This window comes from Sylvia atricapilla, chromosome 5 (genome assembly GCF_009819655.1).
Source record: "Sylvia atricapilla isolate bSylAtr1 chromosome 5, bSylAtr1.pri, whole genome shotgun sequence".
In the NCBI taxonomy this organism is placed as follows: domain Eukaryota; kingdom Metazoa; phylum Chordata; class Aves; order Passeriformes; family Sylviidae; genus Sylvia; species Sylvia atricapilla.
The window spans coordinates 58,739,458-58,757,351 of record NC_089144.1 but is presented as its reverse complement, the minus strand read 5'-3'; the positions used below and the strand labels follow the sequence as shown (position 1 = coordinate 58,757,351).

Sequence of the window (17,894 nt, the reverse complement as noted above, 5' to 3'; positions counted from 1 at the left end):
CCTACTTACATACAAATCAAATTAGACATCTGATGGTAAAAGAAGCAGACACTGAAAGCATTTCACACTTTCCCAACATTTGGGGGTGGTGGGGCAAGACTCAGTCTCTTTCCTTTCAGAAAGAAAGGTATATATTAACCATAGCCTGATTTTCACTATACCACCCGGCCAAGGAGAAGTTACTAATGAATCAAAGGTCACATAGAACCTCCAGTCCCCCACTATGGCTGAAGATCCTGGTCCCAAAGAAAAACATAGATTTAACCTGCAGGATGCAACCTGACTTGCTGCCAGCAAATGGGAATTTGTGATTAACAGACGCGCCCAGTGCATCAAGGCCACAGGAGGGAGGAGGCTGGAACAAAACCAAGGTAACACCAGCACTGGTAAAGCCTTTATGTGGTTTAATTGGGGTGAGCTGACCATCTTCAATGGTTTTCTTAAGAGGCAAAGGAAAACTCAACCTGACTCCCAAACACTGCAAAAGTTGCCATGGAAAACGATAGAGAATGGCTAGAGAGTGGCAAGATATACCAGCTTCTGTGCTTCAAAGACCTTTTTGGAACCACTGAAGTAAGAGTATGATCCTAGAGCTGTCCTCTACTACCATGCCAAAAATCCCTACAGGAAACAAACCAACAAACCAGAAGAATGTAAAGCCCCACCCCAAATAACAGAAGTAAACAAAGTATTACATGTTCTCATCCTGAACTGGCAGCTTCCTCACCAACCATGCAAACATGTGGGGCCAAATCCTTTGTGGTATACAAGGAGACACCGGAGTTAGCTGGAGATAATCCTGCATGCTCTCAAGCACTAAATAAGTTTTAAAATGTTGATTCTTGCTTCATATATAACAGACCTATACAAATAACTATTTAAAACTATTGCCTCCTATGCTTCCCTTTTTGGGGCTGAATATTTTTCCATGTGTTTACTGAGCCATCACTGGAGGGATGGTTTCTGGGAGGTTATATTTAGCTCTAAAGGACTGAAGATTTTTTTCCCTGGCTAAAGTTAGGAAGGGATCCTCCCTTAGAGGAGGATCTTACACTAACTCCACTGAAAAAGCACTGAGAAGTCCATTTTGGGCTTGCAGAAGCCACTGGTGATGCCAAGGCCTTAGCCATGATGATCCTGCTGCTTAACATGGGAAAAATAAATCCAAAACTGGCATGAATGTTTGCTTTACATATACAAGAGAACCACAGTTTCATCCCTGTTTAGGAAAAGAAACATGGCTTATTTCTGGATGGAAATTGTCGCACATCTTCACGCAGGGCTCGTGTCACAGCACAGCTCCTCTCAGAGATAACTCGGTGTTTCTTTATCACTCCATGGAAACAGACTGCAGCAGGGGCATTTTGGCAGCTCTGCATGGCTGCCACTTCAGTCACTGGACAGAAATGAGGACAGCTCTACATCGTAAGGACAGTAAACTACTCAAAGAAAAATCCATTGCTGCACCCAGCCCTCCAGCAGTGCTACAAAACCCCTTCAGCCACCACCATCCTTACAGTACCAAACCACCACTTACCTACATGGATTCATCCACGTCAAGGTTTTGCTGGTAAGAAACAGCTACTATAGTGATTTGCCTCCCAGAGGTTCAGGTCTTGTTGATAAACTCCGTTATTTTTGCAAGTTAATTCCTATCATAGAATCAGAGAATGGTTTGGGTTGGAAGGGACATGAAAGCCCATCTTGTTCCAACCCCACTGCCATAGGGAGGGACACCTGCCACTATCCCAGGTTGCTCAGAGCCACATCCAGCCATGAACACTGCCAGGGATGGGGCAGCCACAGCTGCTCTGAGCAACCTGTGCCAGGGCCTCATCACTCTCGGAGTAAAGAATTTCTTCCTCATATCCAGTCTAAATCTGCTCTCTGTCAGTGTGAAGCCATTGCCCCTTGTCCTGTGACTCCAGGCCCCTGTCAAGAGTCTCTCTCCATCTTTCCTGTGGGCTCCCCTCAGGCACTGCAAGGCCACAATGAGGTCACCCCAAAGCCTTCTCCTCTCCAGGCTGAGCAATCCCAATTCCCTCAGCCTTTGCTCCCAGCAGAGCTGCTCCATCCCTGTGATGCCCTTGGTGTCCCTGCTCTGGGCTGGCTCCAGCAGCTCCCTGTCCTTCCTGTGCTGGCCCAGGGCTGGATGCAGCCCTGCAGGGGGGTCTCAGCAGAGTGGGGCAGAGGGGCAGAATCCCCCCTCCCCTGCTGCCCTGGGGCTCTGGGTGCAGCCCAAGATGCATCCCTTAACACCACTGTGCTTCCTCCTGGTACACTACAGCTTTGGAAGTACTAAAATACCTTGGGAATCCTACACTACTGAAATGCTACTTGGTTTGTATTTTATTTAATTTTATCTCTTCTCTCTGTTGACCAGGGACTGGCCCTGAGGGAGCAGCACAGATCTGTGCTGGAAAGTTTAGGCTAGGGCTTTTACAAGCACACACAGAACAAGAAGGGAAAAAAAATGCCAGAACAGGTATCTCTACATGGTAACAAGCAGAGATCTCTGGCAGAGGAAGTATCTGAGCCATGCTGTTGGGTTTTAGGATTTGTTTTTTGCCCTTTATTAAAACTTTTGGCAGTTCTAAGTTTCTGTTTCCTGCAAATGTCTCAATGATCATAAACGCATTTAGGCCTCTCCTAGTATTTCAATGAAATATCAGTTCCTGCTCCTCTACTTGACTTGCAGGCAAAATCTGCCATGTTAAGAAGATAATCTTAAGCAGCTTACTGAGAAATGTCAAGAATCCTAAATTGCCATTTCTGTGCTCTCATTTGGGGTGGATTTTTTTCCCCTCACCCCTAATATTCTAGTTAAACTGCCTTTAAAAAGAAAATGGAGCATTGCCCAAGATGTGCAGTATTTTACAGATTGCAAGATCTTAATCAATACTGTCAGCTAATTAAAAAACCTTCCAAAAAGTAGGGGTTTAATTCCCTGTTGCACTACTGTGTCTAAAAAAATCAAGACTTAGGAAAGTAACATGAACAAGACAATTACTTCCATGGCATCTTGTTTTTCTAAACGAAGTCTCAGCATCAATGGAACAAGAACTGATGTCTTGTCACACTCGTGATCATTGATGAGATGTGGAAGGAAGAGATTTAGCACAAGTGTGCACTTGGCAGGGAAGAAAGAGGTGTGAGTAGGGTAGTAGGGATGTCTCCTAAGGCAGCCTGCTGAGTGAACAGGTAATAAAGCCAACCTGATCTGACCATGCACCTGAGGGCTTGAGGAGACACTTACCACCAGCCTCACAGTGAGTGACCAGTGTCTTGTGCCCAGAGGGCTGCCCAGGGAGCTTTGCAGGGGGAAGGAGGAAAACCAACAGATACTGGACAGAGGAACCCTTCAGGCCTGAAACCAATACTGAGGAGCCAGATCACAGCCAGACAGCTGCAATCATCCTTCCAGCCAGAGGAAACAATTCCACATGGTTGCTGGAGAGGTGCCATGCCACAGGCATCCTCAGGCTGTACTCAGCAGTGGTTCTGACAGCTGAGACCACCTGCTCTGTACTTACACAACACCTCAACCTGTGGCAATCCTGCCCAAGAAGCCCTCTGCAGTACCATGGGCCAAGATAGCAAACTTCCATCTTAGGTGGGGGTCAACAATTTTGAACTTGTACACAGCAGTGTGCCAATAATATGCTGTAAAATGGCCATTATTTTCCTAATTCCAGCTGCCAAACTCAAGAGAGCTAACCTGACTGAAGACAGACAAGAAGATGAAGTAAACTGGGCACTAAATCAAAAGAAACAGTTTAGTTAAACCAGTCACCCTGAATGGCTTAGGTTAAAAGTTGCTCACCTGAGCTGGAGCTCCTGTTACTCTGGTTTTCATGGCTATTTTAAGGGGTGAGCCGACCCAAGTAGAGTACACATTCCACTTAGTGTAATATTCTCACCAGTGGGAACTTCTTACTCATGGGAACTTTGCACCAGTGAGATAAAAAAACAGCAGTCCATGTGGCAGTAGCATCCAGGAATCTGAAGCAGTTCCCCACTGCTGCTAAAGCCAGGCTCACTGCAACTGGATATTCGACTTGTGCCTGGGCAATTTTTATCTCATAAACAATCAACACTATACCCCTCTGCAGATGTCAAAACACTCCTTTCAAATCCTTTATAACTGGCCACAGTATGGGGGAGAGGATAGCCCACTTATTTCTCATTGATGCTAGAACTGTAGCAGTGTTCTTTTGAGGTCAGAAAACACCAAGTAACAACAGAAAAAGAGAAGCACACCCAGCATGCATGTCAGAATGCACAGGGCACCACAAGGACATCTGTGGTATCTTCGCATCAGCAGCCTGTTCCCTGGAAGCTTCTTGTCCAGGAACTGTGACCTAGCTTGGTGCTCCTTTGCTTGCAAGATCTGACAAGGTCCCAAGACGCCGGTGTGGCTGTGGGCCAACAACATGGTGCTCCAAGGAGGCACATGCAAATGTCTGCTGAGGGTAACATGACCACACACGTTCCCTCCCCTGCTGTAACGCCAGCAAGGCTCCAAACTCCTCCTGGATAACACAGAAGATAACACAGCTGTATCCCAACACTCCCTGGCGTGGATCACAGCATTCACCACGGCTGTCACAACACTCTGTGAATTATACACAGCACACACCCTTACCAACACAAACCTCAGAGCTGTCTCCATGTTCTGTGGCAACAGAGATTAACAGATGCTGACAAGTGATCAGATAGGGGAAGCATTAGAGGAGACAGACGCAGCCCATTACTACTGTTTGTTGTGTACCTACACGGTTTCTCACTGTCAGAACTGACTGCACTCATAGTTTCTCCTGATGTAGCAATGTTGTTGAGCTTCCCATTCCCATCCTCCCAACAAGCAGCTATTTCTGCCCCTGCCTTTAGTGACAGGGGGATAATCACTGGCTGACAACATCCTGCTAACAGGAAAACACACCAATGCATCCAGGCACCAGGAAAACCCTTGGCACCAGGCATCTGATCCAGGTGAGCACTTGGAGGAACTATCCAGAGGACACAATACCATGTTTGTGCTGGATTGTGCACATCACTCCTCCCAATTCTCTGCCCAGAGCACTGCAGCACAGCTGGCAGAGATTCTGTGAATGGCAGCACAGCTGCAAAGAAAGTCCTAAGGGAAATTATGAGATAGGCTACAGAGGAGTAGGAACATGCAAGTATAGCTACTCTAGGTACTCACGGGATGCAAAGGTGTTATGTTTATACATGATACACCCCTTGATAACAAAAATATGAGAAGAGAAGATTTCATACAGATCTCATAGCAGCCTTTTAGTATCTGATGAGGGCCTACAGGGAAGCTGGAGAGGGAGTCTTTTTTAGGAAGTGGAGTGACAGATACGGGGGAATGGCTTCACACTGACAGAGTTAGATTAGATATTGAGAAAAAATCGTTCCCTGTGGGGGTGAGTAGGCCCTGGCAAAGGGTGCCCAGAGAAGCTGTGGCTTCCCCTGGATCCCTGGCAGTGTCCAAGGCCAGGGTGGATGGGGGTCTGAGCAACCTGGGATAGTGGAAGGTGTCCCTGCCCATGGCAGGGGGCTGGAATGAAATGGTTTTTGAGGCCCTTTCTAACCCAAACCATTCTACGAGTCTATAAATTCCATTAGTGCCCAAAATCTGCAAGGGAAGCAATAAAACACTAGCACATTGTTGCACTGCGAAGGAGAGGGTGAGAAAGGGCAAGGGCCTGGACAAGGGCAAGGGAGGAACTGCAGAAATCTCTGCTGAGGTCTTGGAGCAAAAAGCAACCAAATCCACAAAGAGGCTCCTGCAAGCACTTGCAAGCTGCCAATTTGCTCTGTTGCCAGACTATTCTGGGACTGAAACACTGACAGTCAACAAAGCTCTTCCTCAGACAGGGATGCAGCATTTCCACCTATCAGAGTTTCATCTCCTGTTGGGAGCTGGGAAAAGATATAGGGAGACCAGAGCTGCTGTAAGGTCAGTTTTGGTATTCCTGGCAACGCTGCAGCACTCCATGGGATGCACCACTCTATTTTCTGCCCCCACAGGGACAGACAGCTGTTCAGTGCCCAGATGGCAGAACCAGGATGGCTGCTTTACCACTGCCATCCCTCAGTGTCCCTCAGGCACAGTGACACCCAGGGCATGTCAAGCCTCGGCCACTCGGCATCCAGCCAAGCAGGCAAACCAGCCAAAACACCCCTGGCACTGAGCCCTGGGAGTGCAGCCAGGAATGGTTGCCCAGTCCTGCAGCAGAGTTGAACTTTCCAAATATTTTGAACAGCTCCTTATCAGCAAAGCAGCTTTGCACCAGCTCAGCATTTCACAGTGTTTATAATCTGGTCCCCTTAAATTGGATTGACAGCCGAGCAGAACCACAGCCTGAAATAGCGACAGTCTCTCTGTCGGCACAGGAGCTTTTCAGCAAGACCCACCCAGCCTGAGATCAGCAAGTTGCACAAACCCACATTTGATGTCAAGCATGTTTCTAATGCCACTGAAGTCAATGCCGCTGAGAACATGCTTAACGCTGGCTGCCTGTTTGATCAAGTGACCAAAACAGGACCTCAAAATACACATCCTGGCACTTTGTGCAACCTGTGGGTGCCCTCAGTAATAAACAGCAGCCCTCCCCTTACCTTGACTGACTTTAGACCATCTGCCAGACATGGCCTCTGCCACAAACACAACATGAGCAAATCTCCACAAACATCCTGATCATTGTGGTGACAATCTGTCTTCCTTCTCTACTCAGAGGCACCACCACAGCACAGCTCTGCAGTGTGGGTGTGTTTGGGAAACACTGAAGTTCCAAAACTCACACCAAAGACACGTTCACTTCCAATATGGATCTTGCTCCACATCACTCTGGTTCAGTGTCACACCACCATCACATACAAAAGTAGCTTGTTCACCAAGGTGTTTCAAGGCAAAATTTACCTAGGGCTACACTGCTGTAACTGCATACAGAACGCAAACCAAAACTCACTCAGTGAATCGGGGCAAACAAGTGCTGCTCTGTTGCACTGAGGGAATCCATAGGGTGGGAGAGCAGCTGTGTCTGGGAAAAGGAATGAGTCACAGAAAGCCTCCACTGAACAAAGTTCACCCATCTGCCCAGCACTCAGCACCTGAGAGAAAAGTTAACAGCCTGTGCCCCTCATGGTGAGGAGAAAACAAGCACTGGCCAATGAGTCATCACCCCGTGGGGACATCCTGCAGTATTACCATCCTTAGTGTATCAGGGACTGACTTTATTAGCCACCCATGCTTATATTGGTTCCACTGCTGTTACTTAAGAACAGCTGCTAAGGGCATGAGAAAAAGCACCTCCTTCAGGTATAGGACTGTTGGCTTGGAAAGTGCTCCAGACAGAGATCTTAGATGATGCCCACCTGCCACAGCAAGGATGATTCCACTCCCAAATTCTCATCTTGTCCCAGCCAGTGCTGCCCACTGCAGGTCTCAGAGGAACAACTTAATCTCCTTCAAACAGGTGTTGGAGAGCATAAGCTTAAATCCCTACTGCAGAATGTACCTCCAGTTGGTGGGCACTGACCTACTCAGGGTCAGGAAAAAAGGGTGTTTTCCAACTACCCCTTTACACACCTCAGAAGAGGTTTACCAGAGGAGGATCAGGCCTTTGGAATATGGCAACTGTTGTGCCATGCTAGGGAAACAGATGGAATTCTCTGGCCTTACCATTACACTAAACACTAGATGATTCAACTGAATTTGCTCTCCCCTCATGAGGTAAGGCTATTTCCTACTTTCTTCCAGTAACTCAGATTTGTCTGTGTCCTATTTTTGGTTTCTAAATTAAGAATATTGCTCATTACCAGATTATATGGCATTTATTCTGAGGCTAGCAAGAGATACTGATGCAGCTAAAAATTCAATATAAACACCCTGTGGATGTAAGCCATGACATTTATATACCGGATTAATAAGCACTAAGAGGAATTTCTGATGTAGAGCACATGACCCTCCCTTCATTTCAAAAGCAATTATTTTAATACCATGATTTCAAAGTGTGATGTGTCCTTGAAAACACTGGCAGACAGACAGCTTTATCACAAAACCTTCCAAATCCTTGGAAGGACAATTCCAGGTGCATGTCCAGTTCTGAGAGAAGAAACATCTGGGGGAGTGTGTGGCCTCACCAGCAGATAAGCAGGCTGGGACAAACACCAATTTAATGCAGAGTGGGTCTGAGCCTCCCTTGGAAAGAGGGGAAGGACTGGGCACAGAGCTCCTGCTCCAGCCCATCTCCAGCTGCATCCAGCACTGCTCCTACCGCTGTCACTGCCAGGTTTCTGGAGTGCTCTCACTGCTCAGAGTGGCCCTTACCTTTCACACCTTGTCACCTACCCCTTGATATTTTCCAGATACCTCAGCCTGGAAGCCAATTCCTTACTCATTTTGGATGGCCAGCTTACAGCTGGAATCCCTGCAGAGAACACAGCCAGGTTCCCCAGTTATCACTTGTCAGACTTGGACAACACCACTTCAGCCTTTCAAACACAGGAGAAATGGAGAGTTTGCCAATTTGCAGTGAGGAGAGCTGAAAAAAATGTCAACAGCTGGTTTTCCACTGAAGACCTCAGTGCTTTCTGACAGTGGTTTGATGCCTCAGGAAAAAAAAAAAAAAAAAAAAAAAAAAAAAAAAAAAAAAAAAAAAAAAAAAAAAAAGCACCATCCAACCCTCCCTGGGCAATCACCTTCCAGCCCTTCCACCCAGCTGGTCTCTCTCTCTTAATTTCAAATACCTAAGGAACACCCAGAGATCCTAAAGGACCTCAACAAAATTCCTTGGGTATCAGCATGATCTGAGCAGTTTGCCCTAGGTGTGTTCTTGGAGGTGGTCACCACTTTTGAATGCAATACCTCAAAAAAGTTACAGAACACAAAATTAAAACAAACACAACAGACAACTCCAGATGCACATGCAGTTCCCCACATGCTGAGCTGCTGACACTTTTCCTAAGCAGCTGAAATCAAAATCTAATGAGAGAAGCTGTCAGATGACAAGGAGAGACACCAAGACCACACCACAAGTACTCACACCCTGCAAACAAGGCATGAAAGCCTTCACCAGTTGCTGTGCACTCACTGCTACAAAGTCCAGGTCCCAACTCAGCCCTGAGGGCTTCCCAAGCCCAGTAAGGGAAAAACATCCAGATTCATGAAAAGCCACATTCAGATCCTTAAAAAGTCAGCACACGAGTAATCAGCAATTTGTCTGTCATGAGAAGGATAAAACCTGAGCCCTGGGAACACAGAGCGGTTCATGACAGCTCTGCCCAACACTGGGAAGGAATATACACAAATGAGGTATCAGCTATATAAGAAAGTCAAAGAAAAATGAAAATAAAAATACTGGCTGTGATACCTTGGTGCTGCTGTCCATCGCTCAAGGTCTCATCTAAGGCATCAGGATATCTGTCACACCCATCAGAAACAGAAAACTAAATATAATCTTGGAACTAAATCTTGAGCCCCTAAAAAAGGCTCTGTAAAGTTCTGCAACCCCAAAAAGAGCATATGGCTGGAGACAGCTGCTTTCTCCACTGCCTTCACTAGCACAGCATGCCTAAAATAAAGCTGTGTTAAGCCATGCAAGGCTTTTTTGCCTGAAAGTTTATCAAACAAAGCATCTGAAGCCAGTCAGAAGGTGGCCAGGGAGCCTGCAGAGAAGCAGCCATGAGATTTTCCTAAAGACGATGAAGGACTCCATGTGATTTCCATGCTCCTCTGCACCTAGCAGATTATCTCTTCTCCCCAAGAGGACTAAACTGTCCTAACACTGCCCATTTCCTGAAGCAACTTTGTAAAAAGCATAATTCCTGAAAAAAAAAAAAAGTTTTTTTTAACTTCTAGCAAGTAGGCAACAAAATTGTTACCATGACTTCCTCTGTATCATATCAGGGCACCTAATTCCACAGTTTACTGCCCACAGCACTCACCTTTCCTACATGCCATGCAACACATTTGGGGGTCTTGTCAGTTCATTTAAGCAGCTGTAAATCAAGGCCTATAGCCTAGTGAAGTTGTATAAAATAATTTCTGCAAATGACATAATTCCAGATACCACTCTGAGCCAACAACTTCTATTACAGTCCATGGGAGGGAAAAAATCTTAGCATAGCATGTGGTGGATGAAACAAGAAAGATCAAATCCTATGTGTTGACACAGTTTCCATTTTTGAGAGTCACTTTTCCCATCTTAGTCTCAAATGGAAAAAAAAGATGGGGATAAAATATTCCCAAATAATACAGAAAAGGTCTCTCCTGCTTCTGGTTTGAGAGGAAAGAGGAGGGAAGGGGTAGAGAGATCCCCCAGACAGCAGTGAGTGACACCCCGCAAACCTAATCCCATTAATATGCTGCTTCATCTTTATAAAACTTCAGACAACTCCTCACACCCCTCCAACCACTCACTAAGAAGGGACAACCACATCAGTCAGTGAGAAAACCAGAAACACCATCAGCAAATGCACTTAAATAAGTAGTTAAGAAGGTTAGGAAAGATCATTACATTTCCCTTTGTGTCAACCTGAATCAAACTTTCTTTTGCTCTAGTAGAAGCCAGGAAGGTGGGAACTCAAACTGACCTTGTTTCTCTTTCCATGGCCTAAGCTCATTTGACTTCTTGTTCACTTTCCTATCTGTAAAATGGGGGAAATGAGGAGAAACTAATACACAACATTACAGGAATTATTCAATCCATAGCCACAGAGTTCTTTGAAGATTCAAAATGCCAAGCATTATCACTAGATGAAGAAATGATATATTTTCTCCCCCAAGCTATACAGAGGAAGAAAAAAGCCATGCAAACAGCCAGCAGTATTCCTAATGAGATGCAATACTCAAAAAGTGGGACATCTTAAAACAGATTGGACAATCTTTTTCCAGCTCACGAAGATTATTCCCAACACATAAACCTCAGAAGATTATAAATGCAAGCAAAGAAACTTAGCTTTTGACAAGATTTCTGCAGACAAAACAAGCTTGTCTAAATAAACAGGAAAAATGTGTGTTTTCAGTCTTAAAGAGAGCAAAAAAGAGTTTTTCAAAGAAGAAGGGAAGAACTGAAATCAGGTTTGCAAGCTTTGTGAGGGATGAATTTATGTTTTCCAAATACAAAGCAATTTCCAGGACTGGGAAAGTCAATAAAATAGGAAGAACCGGATGGGAGGGAGGCAGGAAAACGCCCTGTGCAGCAGAGGGGTCACATGCTGGATAAACAGGGCAGGCTGTTCACTGTTTACAGATAAATACATCCCCCTCTCTGCAGAGATTTATGTGTATTAGAGAGCCACCATCAGAACTGTGGGTGAGCAGAACTTTAAGTTACATTAAGGTTATCCAAACCACATCACATAAAATGTGAGGAGCAAAAGCACAATAACATGCCTGTTTTCTGCAAGCAGCAGTGTTTCCTCTCAAAGGGGAGGAAAAAGACACCAGAAAAATCCCCATCACAGCCTGCCTGGGGACCCTCCCATGCCCCAACCACGGGCAGTGCTGCACCTCCCATAAACATGCAGAACAGCCACAGGCTCTGGTGAAATGTTTGAAATTATTACTATTTTGAGCTCAATTTAGTTTAGCACAACTATTAAAAGCCCAAGAAAAGCCGTATGTGGGCTGGGCCTTGCAGGACAAGCCATCAAGTGTTGATAAATGGAATACATAGAAGTAGCCTTGTGCTTCTTTGCCCCCATATTGAATGTGACATTGAGGGGGCAAAACCCAACAAATACTGATTTCTGCCTCTTGCACACAAGCACTGTAAGAGGGTGGACTGGCCACCATTTCAGTGCTGCATGTGAGGCTCTGTCTCAGCTTTTGGACACATGAAAAATCTGCTGCCACCAAGCACAGACCTAACTCAGAGCTGGTGGAGGAGGATGAAGACACACCTGCAAACCTGCAGGATTTTGCCAGGAAAGAGCAGGAGCTGCAGGGAGTACGACTGACTCTGGCTACATGGACTTAGCCAGGCTTCTGTGTCTTCATGCTGAAGCAGCTGTCTCTGCTAAGGCTTATTTTAAAAGCCTTATTTAGCTTTTCTGGATTATTTATACATGTGGCCTTACTATGGGGCAAGGCTGAACTGGCAGCAGCATGTTTAACATGGAGCGAGCGAGGGAGGGAACAGCAGGATGGAAATCCATGCTTTTATGGATAAATAGAGGCTGTGGGCAGAGGCACTGAAACTCCAGTCTGAACACATTGGTGTATTCTGTGTGGTGAGATTGGAGGTCAGACATCTGTGCTGAACTTGTAGTAACCCAGCAAAAAAAGCCCATGTTCCTCTCCATCTGGGAGAAGCAGCCAGCACCCAAAAACACAGTCCCTTGCCCTGTCAGTCAGCGCTGAGTCAGGCATGGGAATTTCCTGCCATCTCATTAGGAGAGGCTCTTATTTATCTGTTTAATGGGGAAAGCAAGCAGCAGCTGGAGAAATTAGGTTTTTCAGACTGATTGCTGAGGGTAACAGGTCTGACTCCTCCAAATGCCAGAGACCTGCCAGTACTGGAGCCACAGGAATGGAGAACTGAGCACCAGCTACTACAAGCCTGGATGGACATGGCCACACACACCTCCTCCCAGGGAGCAGCAGCACCGGTGACATGGAAAACCAGGCAGAAGTCCCAGGCCTTCTGCTGCTCCCCAGGGAGAGGGGATCAGCACAGTATCTGGGGGGCAAACGGGGAGAGACTTCCAGCAAAGGCAAGACATGCACACGGTGCTGCTAGCAGATTGAAGGTCTCCAAACACACATCCAGCAGAACGTGGCTGCCAGCCAGCATCAGACTTTTAACCATGTTTTTACAGCCCTGACGGATCCAAGTCCAGCTGGAGTATAATCCCACCAACTCTGATAAGCAGTGATAAAAATGAACAAATGTGACCAGGATGGGAGACAATAGATGACAAGCACTCGTGGAGGCAGCAGACCTCTGATTAAAAACCCAGGGAATAAAAGCTTTTGGCAGTGGAGTTTAGGGCTTCTGACAAACAAGGAGCAACAACACCCACTTTTTTCCACAAGGTCTGGTGCAAGACCTTGGGCAGCTGTGAATCCCAGAGAGAACTCATGCACAGTGATTTAGTGTGGGAAGGGTTGAAGAGCCACAAAGAAGCACTCCAAGGGCTATGGAGAGGGTAAGCAAGTAAAATAAGGGAAATGGTATTTTAAATGAGACACCAGTCCTCACAATCCTGTGGGACTGGGAGCCCAGCTGTGGAGTTATGGGATGAGCACATTCCAGCCATAGGGTGCATGGATCAAGTGCACAGGTCAGCAACCTGACCCAGCTCTCCAGCTGGAATTTAGGATGCTAAATCATACCACAATATTCAAAGCAAAGTAGAGGAGAGATAACCATTCCCAAAACAAGACTGCCAGCTCTGACATGCACTAGGCTACTTGGATCAAATCAGTCTAGACCAAATGCAAAATGCTGTTCCTTGAAGCCAGCATAACTGAGACACTTCCAAAGGATCTCATAACACATACTCTGCTTTGCTGAATGCATTTTCTCATAAACTTACCCCAGTAATCTGAAAGCTCTTGGCAGTTTCACTGCACGTTGCCATAGACCTGCTGAGTTGGATTAACTGCACATGCACAGCTGCATCACTCAGTCACAGCATGTCCAGGGGGATCTTGTGATGGAGCTGAACCCTCCAAACTGGGGTGCACTGGCACTGCTTGAACCCTTCATATGCCATAGAACAGCTCCAGTGATCATTTCAGTTTTGCTTCTTGGACAATCTAAATATACTTCATTACGCCGCCACAGTCCACACCTTAACCCTAAATCCACTGTCATTAAAATGTGGAAACACAGTTCCCACATTTCTCTGACTCTAAATGACAGCTAGGACTGTGTTAAGTAAGGACCATCCTTTAAAAGATACAAACCAATGTATATCTGCAGAAGCAGACTGACATTCTTCTACAACTCTTACTGGAAATCACATACAGCATTATTTTAATGACACTTGAAATGAAAGCCCAAAGGAGCTGTTGTGTAAGATATCAAAAAGAAAAAAAAAAGAAAAAAAAAAAAAAAGAAAAAAAAAGAAAAAAAAAAAAAAGAAAAAAAAAGCAGCAAGCAGATAGTAGATAATAGACATCAGCAATGCAGTGGGTTTAGATTACTCACCTACAGGAGCAGACTTAGCGTTGATCTCAACTGTCACTCTTGAGCAAGTACCACTGATCCATATAAACTTCCAACACTGAGAAAAAGAGAAATAGAGATTTTGATTAATCACTCAAAGCCTGAGATGACTTAACAGTGACATCTTGTAAAAGTTTATTATCAAGTGACACAGGATACAAGAAGCACTGCGGATGATGTACATAACAGCATTTAAAAAAAGCTAATACCAAGAGATTAAAGGATGACAACTGGTGTACAAAAACGAAATGAGCTTGTTAATTCCAAATAATTCCCAGTAATATTATTTCTCAGTGTCTCTACATTACACAGCTGGCCTGTGCCTGCCCATGACCTCCCCAGCTGATCACACACATATAGCACAAAACAAAGGTGAATAATGCCTGGAAAGGCTTCCTTCTCACTACTGCGACCTAAACAAACCCCAAACAAGCACCCAACATTGCTGAACATCTGAAAATCAGGGCATGGAGGAAAGCCAGCAGGAGTCAGAGCAGCCCATAGCACTGAACCAGCCCCACAACTCACTCCCAACAACTTGAGCTCCTGAGTCTCTTTGCTATGACTATTTTGGTAAATCAAAGATGTTCTCTGTTTCTGTGGTTTGACAGGAAATTTTAGTCTTGGATACTCCCATCTGCAGACTGTGGACAAAAGAGGAGTTATTTGGTATGGGAAATTTGACAAAACTGTTCCGGGAGAAGGTTCTGAGTAAGCTTTGAATCTGAAATGCAAAAGGGAAGTTTGGGGAATAAAACTTCAGTCTAATAACTAAAAACTTCCAAACCTATGCAGTTACACGAGCTCCCATTAGAAGAGGCTTAAGAATAAGTGACTCAAATATAAGTGCTCAGTGAAATATGGTTGGTAGAAGGATGGAAACAACCAGGAACACCCCAGTGTACCCCCACCTGCAACACTTCACTGAGACACTGCTCTCCAAACAAAAATCATGCCATGAGCAAGAGCAGGAGTTTCAGACAAACAAGTAACATGATCAAAAAGCAAAGAATCAACTCAAAAATGAAGGAATAAAGGCATGCTGACTAGCTGATGACTTGTTGCAACAAACTGCAAATATCCAGAGGTTGTAAACTGTAAGACAGAGAATTCAGCCCTTGTATGACTAGGAGGGGAAAAGATCCCCAAATGTTTCAGGGCTATACACTAAAAATCTATAATAGATGATCTCAAGGCACACAAATGATTGGGTGCTCATTACTTCTCAGAACAGTTTTTTAGAGTAGATTGAATAAAACCACCAGGGGAAAAAAAATGACACAGAACTAAGCAGGACATAGGAGCCTGTGCAAACAGACTCCGTCACAGGACTGGGGCTCCAGGCTATTGCAACAGAATAATTATGTACTGAGCCTTGTGCAATGCAGGAAAAAAACATCTGCCACATGGAAAAAGACACAAAATGTGGTAGGCGGGGAAAAAAAAAAATATTTGAGGTTTCTATAAAGGGCACTGCAGAATGTTATGTATGAAACTGCAAAGCCAGAGAAAAGAAGTTAGTTAACAGTGTTATTTTATGCCTGCCTAAAGTAATATGAAGGGCCAAAATGGAAAACCTATAATTAGATGGAGCTTCTCCCGTTCATTACAAATATCTGACTGGAGCTGGGGCTCCCGGATTGACAGGACCTTTGGGATTCCCGGTGCCCAGGCTGCCAGGACATGCAGGCAGCAGTTGGGCAGGGGGAAGGAGATGTGGAGTGTGGCAGCTGTGGGATTCTGCAGCTGCACCTTTGCTGTGTGGGACTGAGCACCACTGCCTGTCACAGCTGGGCTGGCCCTCCTGCTGCAGCCTCCAGTGCAGCCCCAACTCCCTCAGCGTCCTCTGCAGCACAGGGAAGCCCCAGCAGCTGTTCAGAACCATGCTCCCTGCCGGGTTTACCCTCCCTCCATCACTGCAGGAGACTCACATTCCCCACAAGGGCTGTTCTCCAGACTGACTTGCTACTCCCAGCACAGGTGGCAGCACCACAGCTACTCCCAAGCCTCTGCAGCACACAGTTTTGGTAAATCAAAGATGTTCTTTGTTACCCTGGTTTGACAGCAAGTTTAGTCATTTCCTTCTCGACAGAGTCAGTCACACACATGCAGCCCACACCTCTGGTGAGCTGTACAGCCACTGGCTGGCTGATGAGGAAGGGAACGTGTCCCTGCATTCCTTTAAAGGGAAAAGACTGCCTCAGACCCTGGCAACACAAGGATTCAGTTTGTTCCCAAGGCTGCTAGGGAAGTGGGCTTCATTTCCCACTCCCCTGCTTCCGTCTTTCCTCAAACTCCATTTAATTTTGACTAATGAACTTACAGTGCTGCTTTTGGCTGTGACAGAGTTAATTTTCTTCACAGTGGGTAGTATGGGCTAAATTTTGGATTTGTGCTGCAAACAGTGGGGATAACACAGGGACGGTTTAGCTCTTGCTGAGCAGGGCTTGCACAGAGCCAAGGCCTTTTCTGCCTCTCACCCCACCCCAGCTGACAGGCTGGGGTGCACAGGGAGCTGGGAGGGGACACAGCCAGCACTGCTGACCACAACTGACCAAAAGGACATTCCAGACAATATGTGGCATCATGCTCAGGATATAAAGCTCGGGGTGGATGTTCAGAGCGGGGGGAGTTCATCTTTTCAAGTCACTGTTACCTGTGATGAGGCCCTGGGCTCCTGGGGATGGCTGAACCCCTGCCTGCCTGTGGAAAGCGGTGAATGAATTCCGCAGCTTTTGCTCTCCCAATTACACCATCCTATCCCATAAACTTGGTCACTTCTACCCTTCCAATTCCCCCCCTGATCCCACCAGGAAAGGAGTGAATTTTTGGGGTTTAGTTGCTGGTTGGAGTTAAAACCCAACTCTACCCCTACCAGACACCCTCTAATCCTAAGCTAAAGTAATCCCTCTTGCACATCCTCACCTCTGAAGACTGTTTATAGAAGTATTTCCTATAGGACTGGCTGTGATGTTCACCCCAGCAATTCTCCAGCCTGAACAGGGCACAGGACATGGAGATCCAGAGGGCTTCATCCCATGCCCTGCATTAGGATGCCAGGAAGGCTGACAGCCCCCGGGGAAAGTCTGGAGTTCAGGACAGTGAGTAAAAACTGGGACTTGTTGGGACTTCTGGAAAAGGGTGGGACTTTTCTGGTTTAACTGGAAGGGTAAATTATCAACCAAGAACAGGAGCTGAGGGAATAGCTGCTCCCATGTCACACACAGAGCCCTGACCTGAGGGCACACAGGCAGCCAGGGGCTCTCCAGCCTCGACAGCAAGAGCAAAGCCCTCCACCGAGTTCAATCCAAGTTCCCTTTCAGTATGAAGAAAACAACCTCCCAGAAAACCACACTCACAACCAAGAGCCAGTTCTTAGGAATAATCATGCAAGAAGAGCAGGACTAGGCAAACCAGGAGAGAGTTAATTGGGTTTTTGCTTTCATAGAGAGAACATCACAAAGTATAAACATCCTGGGGGAAGCCCTCCGGTATCCCCAGGAAAGAAAGGTGGAGGATATGGTCTTCTTTTTCTTCTCCAGACTCCAATTTCATAACCAGGAAGAAAATGCAAATCATAATCCCACAATCTTGTATGTTCAGCAGTAATATGCTACCTTGCCAATCAAATGTTTTTTCCAATAGCCACCCATTTCTTTTTCAAATTCAAGATGCATAACTGCATGCAATTAATTACATGCTGTG

At 45.9% G+C, this 17,894-nt stretch overlaps 1 protein-coding gene across 4 annotated transcripts in view; it reads right to left on the bottom strand.

Moving 5' to 3' along the window:
- PPFIBP1 (PPFIA binding protein 1) overlaps positions 1-17,894 on the bottom strand; it is a 101,739-nt gene that overhangs the window by 58,370 nt on the left and 25,475 nt on the right. For all 4 annotated transcript variants that reach the window (XM_066319647.1, XM_066319648.1, XM_066319649.1 and 1 more), the window contains exon 2: positions 14,172-14,247. The gene's annotated coding sequence lies outside the window, so the exon portion shown is untranslated. The remainder of the gene's footprint in view (positions 1-14,171; positions 14,248-17,894) is intronic.